General features: G+C 38.0%; 1 protein-coding gene across 6 annotated transcripts in view; it reads left to right on the top strand.

Annotated features, from left to right (window-relative positions):
• Positions 1-102: 102 nt before the first annotated feature.
• Positions 103-13,167, top strand: part of cntn5 (contactin 5) — a 118,696-nt gene continuing 105,631 nt past the window's right edge. For 5 of the 6 annotated variants that reach the window (XM_085380139.1, XM_085380137.1, XM_085380136.1 and 2 more), the window contains exon 1: positions 103-530. The gene's annotated coding sequence lies outside the window, so the exon portion shown is untranslated. The remainder of the gene's footprint in view (positions 531-13,167) is intronic. The other variant, XM_085380134.1, reaches the window with a different exon arrangement.

Here is a 13,167-nt window from a genome sequence, read left to right as displayed (position 1 = left end):
ATTTACAAAGCAGGTTTTTTCCACCCCCACTTAATCAACTTCAGCATCAAAGGGACCAGCAGATAGAAAAGCATATTCCGACCAAGATCTTTGTACAGTGGCAGAAACCGATGCACTGATGCAATGCCACTCCTTATAACTATCTAAGGGCCACCTTTTTTTCCTCAGCACCAGGGAGATGGGATGCTGCGCTGCAGACAGAGCCTCAGCCGGCTGCAGCGGTGGAGGCTGACAGAGAAGAGACTAAACCAAAGCTACGTCCAGCACGACGCACGGCACATCCAGTAAGCTCCCCGAAGTCGAGGACGAGCTTTCACGCTTCTAGGGGGTAAAGAGCTCGAGACCGAAAGAAGTGTACCTGTTTCCTGCTGTTTGTGCTTAAGGATGTGCTGTTTGCGCTGACTAACCACATAGAGCGGCAGAGAGGAGGACCCGGACTTCACTGGATATAACCGCTGCCATTCCGTCGTTTGGGTCAGCTACCACAGCAGCTATCACCCGGAGACCGAGGACGACTTTTTTGTATTTCCGTGAGTATTTTAAAGTATTTCACTTTACTCGCATTTCTTTTATTTTTCCCATCGATTGTAGAGCTGGATCTGTAAGAGCGAACGCGGGTTGTCTAAAGAGAGACAAGTTCCGGAGATTACAACCTGGAGATATCCATGAAAAACATAAAAATAAATAAATAAATAAATGAAAACCTGTAAGGAGCTGAATAGTTTTGGGGGGGTGCATTTTAGATTTCAGACTGTCCGCTTTGCTTACTTCCAACCACGCTGCTTCAATAACTTCTACCTTTTCCAAAAGAGTGACAGAGTCAAAATTAAGCATGTGGGCGATGGAGCTGTTTCAAGATGCACAAAACACACAACAAAGTGTCAAATTGAACCATTTCAGCTGCTCATCGCGCCTGGGGCTAGCTGAAATAATGACTTCAGTTTTGAAGTCAAATTAGCGGTGTCCTACAGTAAAGCTTCAGCAGTCTTAAAAAGAAAAAACAATGTGTAGATTTGAGCTCTAGCATCTCAAATGGGTCCATTAAATGTTCTTTGTAAGAAAAAGAGCTACACTGTGAGGGCAGGAGAAGATCTGTATTTTTGGAGGGAGGATTGCATTTTTAGGTTAGAATAGAACAGGAGGCTTCTAACACACCACTTACCACACAAGTAGACCCATAGGAATTATCCAATCAGAGATATGCAGATTTGCCAAACTCTAATTTTGCAGCTTGGCTGTGTTGAATGCAAAGTGTAATAGTATGGTCTAAGTGCACTGGTGACAGTTGGTTGTCCACTGTGGCTTTTAGGCTCACAGACTTGTGTTTGGTCTTATTGATGTGTTTGGATGGTGCACAGAAATGAAATGGCTATTATTAAGCAATTACTCAATTAGGATATGTTTTCTTTTCTTTTTTTTCCCCCTTAGAAGTTTGCGTGACTTTCTTCTCAATGACAGTAATTAGCCAAGCGGTGGCAGAAGGAATTAAGTCTGTCAAAGAAAAATGCACCCTTTCAAGGTCTTTCTGCTGTCAGTAACTCCCCTGCTGCTTGGGGTTTTCTTCATTTTTGCCACTCCGAGGCACTAAGAAACAGCATTGTAATAATTTAAGGTCACTAAGTATGTCAATACAATATTTAAGAGTCATAAAGTTTTAAATGATGAGCCTCTGGAACATTTTTTTTTCTAAAAATATAGAAACTAGTTTTGTCTGCATCCTTCAGTGGTTCCCAGAAGCTGACATGTAGTAGCAGATGTTCAGATCTGCTTTGAAGGTGGTAGATGTTCATATGCAGCATGTATCTGTGAAGCTCAAGAAAAAGACAGACATTTTCCAACAGTAAAAAAACAAAAACAATAGTTCTTACTCCATAAATTGTAAAATTGTGAAATATATGGCATTCGCTTTATTGACACCCAGCGTGTTACATACGCAATGGTGTAAGTATAGTTTGTGTATGTGAGAGTGGGATATGCTGAAAGAAAAGTAGCCTTCTCTCTCTGATTTGCCTCATGAATTATTCTAAACTCTGTGGCCTACGTCACATACAATACACCGTGGCAGAGCTACACTGCTTGCAACATGGATGCAGTCAATATGGAGTTTTACTACAATGTCAAAAAATTCAGGCAAATTCAGCAAAACCATTTGTATCTTTGTTTTCTTACAACAGTGGCTTTCTGTTTTATTTTCCCCTGATTCCAACTGGTATATTTCACTCTCAGCATGAGGACAAGGCTCCACTTTAACAAACATGGAGCATTTATGACTCAAGGAAGCTTTCCATATTTCACCATGAAAAAAAAAGGGTAAAAAACAGAAACCTCACCTAAATATAGGTCAAATTTAACACCAATAGCTAAATAGCTTTGAATTATATCTCTAAAACTGTATAGCAGTGTTACAATCATATAACCCACATCACAGTGTGGCTCTATGGTTTTCTGTTAGTGTAATAGAGCATCCATTAAGACTTAATGATGGAAGTATAACTTGGAGGCATGCTTGGGATTTCAAATGTCCTATAATTTGCCTTAATATTATTATAGATGTATATCTATATTTCATAAGCCCTATGTGCTTAAATGATTGCCATATCAGTTCATTGTACAGCTGGGTTTAATTTCCTAAGATTATCTGAAAATGGCTCATCTCACCAAGAGATGTATAGTTCAAGTCACCAGATGCAGTAATCAAAAGGAGATTCACCTGCATATCAGGGGGAAAGGTGGAGGGAACGCACAGCTGTGCTTGTTTCACTTGGCATGAATTAGAGGTTACCCCTATCTTTATCATATGTAAATCAGTTATTTGCTTGCAGCGCATGCTTTAAAATGTTTGTAAATCCACATGGGGGCAGGTGTGAGATGAAATGCAAATTAGTAAATCGGCTAACCTTGATTGAAATGAAAGATGTCTTGATGTTACAGCTGCCCCATCCTCCTAAATTAAATGACTATTGACATGGGCCAACAGACACGCATTTAGGGTATGGCTAATTAAAAACGACAACTCTGGTGAAGGCCTTTGAGACACTTGGGGGAAAAAAAATGCATATCAGCAGTGACAAGAGAGAGGCTAGGGATAGAAACTGTCTCACCACCCAAGGGAATCATATTTTCACTGACAAATCTGCAACTAATAAAGTGAAAACGGACAAAAATGTTGTGCGGAGCACAAGTGGCGCTCAACATGTCCCTGTAGAGTGTTGTGAGCAAAGCTATTCAAAGGATATCACACTATATCCTGCTTTATTGTATAGAGCACTCTGAAGCTACTTCTATGGTGACAAAAGCGCAGTGAGGCAGTGATAGGAAATTGCTGAGCATCCTCAAATATATAAACAACATGTTTTTCACTGTCCAGAGGATGCAAGGGCTTAATTTTGTGCTCAAAACATAATCGTGACTAACAATGTAGGCCCTGGGAATATTCCATGCAGTGATTTGAGATGACATGCATTTGTTGGATTAAAGAAATTCCTTTTAAGAAGTGTTGGTAATCTTGACAGTGGCAAACTCCTCTTTGGCTGTCTTCCTATCTAGCACTTTGTTTGTAAGGCAGGCTGGTCTAGCACAGCCTGGAAGACAAACATCCCTCATGACCCATCTGACAACTTAATTTATATAATTGCTTAGAAGCATCTGTGTAACAAAGACTGACTTTCAGCATCCTCATCCACTTGTCACGGTTATGAATGACTTGGATTTGATGTCCAATGAGTCAAACAGACAATCTTAAGTCGCACTGACATTGCAATGCTAAAGCGTGTGTGTGAACAAAATAAGTACTGTTAATTTGAGCGCAGTTTTGCATCCTTCAGCCTCGTATCTTCATCTCGTATGTACGTCGCTGCTTTGATCTGACTCGTGCGCTGCAGCCAGGAGGTTGTACAAAAACACCACGCACCATAACAATTGTGTGAGTTAGCAGTGTGTAATTAAAACAAGTGACGTGACTGCATCAACCTGGGGCTTTCCTTTCTTGATTTCTACTGCTTTCAGAATGGCTAAAATAACTTATTTTGGTTTGCTAATATGTCCCACAGCCTCAGGTTGGTTAATTATGCTGCCCTGGTATCATTTGTCTTTGGGCTGTCCTCAGTGTGTTTAATTTGAGCAAGTGATCTGAAGATACCTGCAGGCTTCCTCTGCGCCACAGCTTAAATATGTGCTTTTAAAGTGTTAAAGGTTATTAACTGAAACAAAGCAATGCATTTATGAAGTAGTAGTTGAAATGAAAACAGGAACACACTTGTAATCAAAATATGGGTCTCTCATTAGTTGAAATGGTAAATCTAGTTGATTATCGGGGCAACAAGGCAAACCTTTTGACTTCATTGATGAAATCTGCGCAGTAGCACCCTGTACTCAACATGTTACTTGCGTGCTGAAATAGGTGTAAGGAAGGACTTTGTCAGTGAAGCGAACACCAAGTATTTGCAGAGATGGTATGGAGAGAGTAGTGATGATGGTGGGGAATAGCCCGAGGATGGAGTGTTTTTCCAGTAGGCAGCTCCTGATTTTATGTGACAGTAAAGGGCCTTATCTACCAGGGCCATGATGAAGCACAACACTCTTTGATTTTTTATCTTCCAAACGTCTAACAATCTCATGCTCTAGACAGATTAGTGAGATGAAGGTGTAAAAACTGGCTATGCAGTTTCATGGGAGTCAAATACAGGGTCTAAGGCTATATCTGCATCATGCTGATAGTACAAAATGAAAGATTAGCTGAATTTAGTGACACTTTTGACTTTCATATGAAAGAAAGTAAAATTTGATTATATAAATAAATAAAACATTTAAAAAAATATATGTAACTGGTAAACGAGTTTGTGTTTGTCAGATTGGGAATGCATTCAAAAGTGTTATAACGACAGACAAAAAGGGGTTGCTTGCAAGCTATGTGTATAATCTTCAATAGAATTTGAGGCATAATAAGTCATTGTTACCTAAGATTCATAATTTTATTTGCATTCTTTTTTATACTGTTATATATTTAATTTTTGTTTCTCATTACCTCAAGCAGGGCATTGATACGCCAAATGATTCCTAGGAGGCAATTTTTTTATGCCTCACTTAAAATTCATTGGAGCTCACACCAGACTTTACAGCTCCATATCTACTCCTGTGGTATCTTAATAAGTCTTACCTCCAAAGACACGGAGAGCATGAGCAGTGTTTATAGAAATCAAAGGAACACTGAGAAACCAGTGATTTTAATGTAACATTTCACAAGTCCTGAGGCCGTGCCCATAAAAGTAATCCAGCGCCACCCCCATCAAAGTAGTTCCCTTCTACACCACTTGCACCTATTAAATGTGCGTGATGCTCTCAGTTATTGGAAAACTGCAACAGTCTCGGAACTTTTTAATCATGTCTTGAACATAATTAGGTCGAATTACCTTTCACATTTTAATCTTTAACCCTAGTGAAAATGTCTTTAGGCCCTGTTGCTTAACGGCTGTTTTCTAGCTCGTTATTGCATTAACGATTTTTATGTGCTGTGTTTTCTCTTGTAAAAGTTTGATTGGAAATGAGGAATCATCTTGAGAACAGTTTTGTTTGACTTGTGCTGTATTTTTATATGCATGTTTACACCATTGATTCTAATTGCAGGTTACTGTCAGCTCTTTCAGAGTGCAGACATATTCTTTCCAGAACAGTAACCTCAGTAGTTCTTGGACACATTTCAAGTCAAGTCCTTCGTAGCGTCTGCTCCTTCATGATGAACCTAATAGTAGGGATTTTTCCAAGGGAATGCTGTCCATTAAAAGAAGAGAGTGTTTTAGGGTCACCTTTCTTGCATGTTGAGTTGTTATATTCCACTCTCATGCCTCTTTCTCCCAAGAGATGAAATGTGTATGGAGGAATCTGTTGGAAAACAACTGAGAAGGCTGTTGTGCTTAGCTGTCTTGTGCAGTACCTCACCATTCGGTCTCCTGTGACAGCAACAGTGAATTTATTCTATTCTTATGAATGCATAAATTCTGAAGTATTGTTTTGTTAGGCTATGATATAATGGTACTCATATGAATGGGCAAGACCTGATCTTGGGTGATTTTCATTTTCTGTACCTAACTTTGAACTTATATAAACACGTTAGTTAAAGTCAATGATCTTGGGATTGTGTGATAAAGGAATTCAATTTAACACACTTCAGTATATAGTATAGTATCCATGGTGTTAAAAAAAGGCTTTTTTGTCAGACTTAATAAGAGTAAAATGTCTTCCAGATATTAGGATGATGTGAGGATTCATTAGGTGTTGGGATAAGACAGACCCACTGATGCATTTTACAGGAAATAAAAGAAAGGATGCTGTTCTGTGAAGCATCTATACAAAGCTGCTATTGTGTTGTGAATGCTGATGTTTGGGTTTACACCATTTCTTGATATCAGCTGTCAGCTTGCTGTGAGAAGCATTGTAATGATACTGAAAAAAATACAAGCGAGATTAAATATTTTATTTTTTTCCTTTTTTGCATTTGGTTTCATTTTCATTTCTTTCCCGCATTTCACAGTAGCTATACCATTACTTCAATATGTGCAATTAATTTATATGGTTTATATTTTAATTTTCAAGTCAACGTTATCCATTCTTAATATCTCTTTAAATTGTAATGCTGTTATGCTCTTAATAAAACAATAAGATAGGCAACCTCTGAGCACTGGGTGAGAGGCTGCTGGATTGTTTCATTTTCCAGCAGTTTGTTGGAACAATGAATGCTGCAGTTAACATAATGGGAGATTGATGAGAGATGTGACAGAAAGGGGGGGGCTACACAAAAATGAAAATGCCAAAAGTGCAGCCTGTGAAAATAAAACTGGCCAAACCTTTTTTGAAAAAGTTCCGAACATTCACTAAGCTGTACAACTCTACAATTATTGACTGTAATTCTCATTCTAGCACATCATAAGCAACTCCGATTGTTCGGCAACTGAAGGCTTGTAATTAATCAGCTACAGTACGTAGAACATCTGCTGTGCAGGAGAGAATCTCTGGTCTGAAACGCACACACTTAGATCTACAGTTTCTAGGTAATTGAATTAGTTTAGCTTCAAAGGGAAAACATTTATGGGATGGTTTCAAATGGTTTAAAGGGCCATTCTCTTTTTTTCCAAGTCTTATTCTACTTACCACAAACTGTTCTGTGGTAAACAGATTAATTTGTAATCAAGCCTCAGAGTGTCTAATCTAATTTTCTGCGTTACCTAAGCATATTTAAAAACATGCAGAGAGCCATTATAGTGAAGGAATTTTCAGCCTGTTTCTTTATCTCAAAGACAAGCCCGAGAAAGAGTCATTGCTTACTGTCGTTTGTTGGAAATCTTTTATTGCTCTTACAATTAGAGAGCACACAGTCTTCAATTCGAGCAACATTAAGTTCTAGTAGTATCTCCTTTGTTATTTTCTCACTCTGTGTGGGTGAGGAAAGGATGAACTTTCAACATGGAGTGGAGCACACACTGAAAACAGCTGGAGTGGTGAAATCAGAGCAGAGGAGAGAAAAGCAACTAAAATCACTGATTTTTTTTTTTTTTTTGCATTGTGCTAAAAAAAAAAAAGAAGTGCATATAAAATTGTTATTTTTTTCTTTTTCCTCATTTAATTTCTTTTTTGTATGTATGTGAATCTACTGTCTGTCTGAGTGATCAGAAAATGTTGTAGTAATAAAATCTGGATTTAGCACTTCAAAACAGCAGCTTGAATTTGATTTGGATGTGTCTGCTGGTTATTACTATTGTCTCAGTGGATCATGTTTCTTGTACTATTTCATTTTTTTCTATTATCTGATAAAAGGAAACATAAATATATGTTAACAATGACCATTTAAAGGGAATATGTACTATATTAAAATATAGTATATGTGAGCAGAGTAATGCAGCAGTCAGATTATTCACCATTCATGTATATTTTAAGACCACTAGCCTTAGCCTTAAAACATTGTGAGCCCAAGATACCTTTGTCAGCAGACAGGTGTTCTCTGTGTTTGACAAAAGTTAAAAACAGACTGCAAAAAGTAAAAGTAAGTGCATTAGGGCGACAGGCACCGTGCACCCTGGACAGGTCTGCAAAAGTCCATACATGGAAAATTTGTGCAAGTTACCTTCTGCAGACTCTCTTGGTTGTGAATGAGCTGACTAAAGTTTTTCTTTCTATTGCAAGTGCAACAGAACAGTTTTTTAACTACACTTGGAGCTGGATATATTTCTCAGGGATTGCGAGACTTACGTTTGTTTCACTTTTCCACTTGGTAAGTAACCAAGAGGACTTAAAGCAACTTAAATGTTACACAATGATAGCTCTGAAATAAGATCCTGTAAATGACAAGTAAAATGTATATTTAAACCAAGTTCTGCAACAGCTAAAAGGTATAGTGAACTTTTAATTGTAAAAGTTGTAATGTAATGCAATGAATGTAAAGTGCCCAGGAGGTTACATCTAAATGAACAGGTTTTCTTTATATATATACTGGCTCAATCAATCACATAGTAGATAAACCATACTAAGCTGAATTCTCCTATACAATAGTTCACGACTGGTTTACAGTCAGGTAAAGCCCTTTACACAACAGACGTGTAAAATCAGTGGAAATCAGACTCACCTATGCCTAATGCAGCTGTTCATAGCGGCGGCATAATTTGGCTGGACAAATATGAAGCATTTGTTTTTTCAAACCATATTCAATTTTTCAGATCCGAATAAAGAGATCTGACAACTGCATTTGGCAATCATCTTTCTGCTGTTTTACCTCAGAAACACAGCTGGATGCAGCTCTGTGTCAATCGACTCTCTAAAATTATTTCTCTGCAAATCACATGTGGTCCCAGCTGTCCCAAGAAGAGCTCAAACTTCCCCACTGACATTCTGAAAAATGTATGAAAGCGTCCACGATACAGCTTCAACTACATGATCAAACCATACAATTCTGCCTGTTGCTGCCTTCCCCTGAGAACTGAATCTTGTTGACTTGATTTTTTTCCACTGTGCATTTTTTAATATGAATTTTCTGCAAACATGCAATCATTTGATGTTTTATATGCGTTACACGATGAGTTTAGATTCAAAAATTTGGGAAATTTGTGCAGTTTTTTCATAATGAACTTGGTTTGTAATGGTATTCAAATACAAAATAGGACGGAATAATTAGGACTGAAAAATGAAGCCCACCAAAATACCAGTTTATTAAAAGCATTGCCTCATTTTGAATTTAACATGTCTTTAATAAGTTGGGACCAGGACAGCAGAAGGCTGGAGAAGTAAATGGTTAATATAAGAAGCTTTTACTGCATTTTTGCTATTTACTAAGTTAATTGACAACCGGTGAGTAACACGACTGGACATAAAAAGAGAATCTTAAAGCTGTCTTCCCAAGGTCAAAGCTCATTAACTGGATTGAGACAAAGTGAAAAACTGTTTTTTGGACAGACAAATTGAATTTTTGGTTTGGAAAACATTAACACTACATTCTCTGGACTAAGGAGGAGAGGAACCATCCCACTAACCATCAGCATGGTTTTGTAAAAACTGCATCTCTGATGATATGGGGGTGCATCAGTGCCTATGGAATTAGCAGCTTGCACAGTGGTGAAAGATATATATGTGATTTAGAGCAACATATACTCCCATCTTGATCTGTTTCAGGGAAACCCTGCACAGCAAAATCTCCAGTGTTAATTTAACACTGGAGATTTTGCTGTGTGGCATATTCCAATAAGACATTGCTTTTTAAACAGCATGGCTTTGTAATAGAAAAGTCTGGGTGCTGAACTGGCCTGTCTGTAGTCCAGATCTTTCATCAACTGAACACATTTAATTCAGGACTGTTGATCAGCTAGAATCGATCCTATATCAGACAAAAATGAGATAACATTTCTCTTCCGGTAGTCCAACAGCCGGTTTCCTCAGTTCTCAGATGTTTACCAACCGTTGGTAAAAGAAGAGGTAATGCTATGGTAAATGTGGCCTTGTCCCAACTAAAAACATATTGAATGTTTAAACTCAGACATTGTACTATTTCACAAAAAATATGAGCTCATATTGAATTGAATTGAATTCAATAACATGTCAGAAAAGTTAGCGGCGGTGACAGAGGTATGCTATGAAGATATGAAGCTCCCAGTGCATTATTTCTGCTGGTGTTAATGCCAGAGGAGGCAGTTATTGAGTCAGCAGAGTGCTGATGACTTTTGTACAGTAGGAACCTCGGTAAGCTCTTTAGAATAACTCAGACTTTCACAAGTCTTTGGAAAACGAGACTGTGTGGTTAGATGCTTGATTTTATACATCTTTAGCAATGTGTTTGAAAAAAACAAGAATTCTGATGTTAAGACGTGTGGTCCGATACTGTTGTCCATATAGAGAATAAAAGAAAAAAAATTCCAAGTGGTTAAATTCATTGTTTATATATGAACACATAACTCCAATTTTAGCCAAATTACATTGGCTCCCTGTTAAATATCGCATAGATTTGAAAATTCTTTTGTTCACTTTTAAAATTCTGAATAATTTAGCACCCAGCTATCTTTCTGAACTACTCCACTTATACAATCCCAACAGAGCACTAGGGATGGGGATCGTTTAGGTTTTATCCGATACCAGTACCAAACCGGTACTTTTGAAACTGTGCCGGTGCTTAAATGGTGCTCAAACTGGTGCTTAAAGAATGGAGAACAAAAACTTTGTCATGTTTAGCTGTTTTTTTGTAAAAAGATAACAATGTTAGCCTTTTCTGCAACTATAGGGGATTTATGGCATCACTCTTGGCTGGAAGCAGTGCTTAAACAATGGGGGGGAAAAAAACACCAACTTTGTCCAAAAACCTCTCATGTTTAGCCGTTTTCCACTTTTTCTTTGGTCATTTTAGCCTTTTTGGCCAGGGTGAAGGGAGTATCTGCCATCAAACATGAAGACGGCCGCATGTAACTATGACGGTGTTTGGTAGTTCACCTTACATGCATTAATTTAATAACGTGGTTAGCCTACTCAACGTAAATTACACACGAACAACATTAAGCTACTCACGCAGAGAAGAACGGCTGCTGCTGCATCATCATCCGTCATCATTTCTGCTACACTGGCAGTGCTAGGGGCCAGGACTCTCCTCTTCGGGTTTTTGGGGGATGTTGCTAACTCCGGGTCCGATAACAGGCAACCCACCCGCAGTAGATCAAATACGGCGCATTTCTCGGCTTTTAACAAAATGCTATACGTTGCCAGGTGTTTCATCAGATTCGAGGTGTTACCTCCTTTGACAGTATCACAGTATCACCTTAAAGCACTTGTTGCAGGCTGCTGAGTTTGCATCCTTTGCTGTGAAGTACAGCCAGACTTTTGACCGCTTCACCCTGGGCATTTTTAATCTGTAGCTCTGCTCTAAAAGAACGTACGTACCTGGTCCCGCCTACTACGCTCGCAAAGGTAAAATGATTGGCTGGAATCCAAAGTGTATGGCATCTCAGGGAAAAAAAGAGCACCGAAATAAAGCACCGAAATGTGCGCTGCTTTTTGGTCTGGTTACTATCGTTTATGTCAGAACCGGTGCCATAATGGCACTGGATACTGGTACCCATCCCTACAGAACTCTTAAATCGTCCAATCACATGCTCCTAGCACAACCTAGGTCTCGATTGAAGTCGAGAGGTGACCGGGCCTTTGCAACCGTGGCACCTAGGCTCTGGAATAAACTCCCTGTTCATATTCGTACTGCCGAGTCTATCCAGTCTTTTAAATTACGTCTTAAAACGTATCTTTGTACTTTGGCTTTTGATTCTAACTAGTTGGCTGTTCTAGCTTGTTGTGTTGTTACCTATTGTTTGTTGTCCTGTTTTATTGTTTGTTTTAATGGTCTCGTGCTTTTACTGACTGTGAAGCACTATGGTTAACATTGTTGTTTTAATATGTGCTATATAAATAAATAAATTTTGATTTGATAATTTATTATCTGGAAGTAGGGTGTGTGTGCGCGTGTGTGTGGCCATTTCTTATTTAGATTTACTGACTGTTCCATATACTTGTGAAAAGCCTTGTGTTTTCAAAGTAGCCAAGACAAAGGCTGAAATGCTTTAATCATGTTGATTATTGTTCATGGTCATCTTACAACATCAGCCTCGGGTTTTCCTACAATACAAATCTATTTTTGAACCACAGTTTCACTGGTGCAACATAATCAAATTTGCATGAACTATTATCTGTAATTTGTTCATTGCGATTAGTGATCCCGCTTTAAAAAAAATTAGAAATAGAAATTTAGTTGCTTATATGAACTAGTATATAGCATCACTGTGTTCTCCATAGTAAAAATGAAAGCACTTTATCACTTTAGGATCTGGACTGTTGAGATCAGATTCAAATAAACTGAGGCTTAATTAGGTGTATATATCATTGCCATAAATATTACCATGGGACTGCACTGAGAACTGCACTGGGAATGAATGATGAAGAAATACGTGGCTATGTTTCAGTAGCTGTTGTTTTTAATTTTTAAGTCACGAATCTTCGAAATTGACCACACATTAAAAAATAGTTATTCCTAATCAGACTGTTAATGCAGATTTCTTTTAAAAGCATCTTTACTACCAGCTTCCATTCTGTGGACCACACTATAGTTACCATAGCAACTTGTGCCCCTTGATTTGAGCGAGGAAAATCAGGTCACATTATTGCTATGTTGGAAGCGACCTTTACTTCACATTACAGATCTAATATTTGGATTCCTCTTTCCTGCCCACCATTCACTTTGCATCTCTGCTTAATTGTCTGCATTCAGTCAGAAATCAACATAATCCCAAACATGAATTTTAATCTTGATTAAATGCATTTTGGCTAAATTGCAGAGATTGTACCATCAAAGCAAGATTTTTTAAAATAAAAGCTCATCTTAGCATCTCCTTTATTTTTCTTTTTGTCTTTTAGCAGATAAATCCATTTACACCACTTCTGTTTCAGAGCACCTCATTTAATCATCTGTGTACCAACAAAGAATTTACAACAAAATGCCTTTGCTTTGTATATTTCTTCTCATACATCTATTAAGAGCTACTAATTTATAGAATAAAACATCATTAACACATTAGTTTAGTTGGTTTTATTCAAATGTACCCTGTTACTTTGTTCTTAGCAATACAAGTGGATGCGTTAATTGTGCAGACCTGAGCTCTA

Source organism: Rhamphochromis longiceps, linkage group LG14 (assembly GCF_057381845.1).
Source record: "Rhamphochromis longiceps isolate RC_006_pf linkage group LG14, R_longiceps_female_GT1.1, whole genome shotgun sequence".
Classification (NCBI taxonomy): Eukaryota; Metazoa; Chordata; class Actinopteri; order Cichliformes; family Cichlidae; genus Rhamphochromis; species Rhamphochromis longiceps.
The sequence above is the reverse complement of the archived record's forward strand: the minus strand, read 5'-3'. Positions and strand labels throughout refer to the sequence as shown.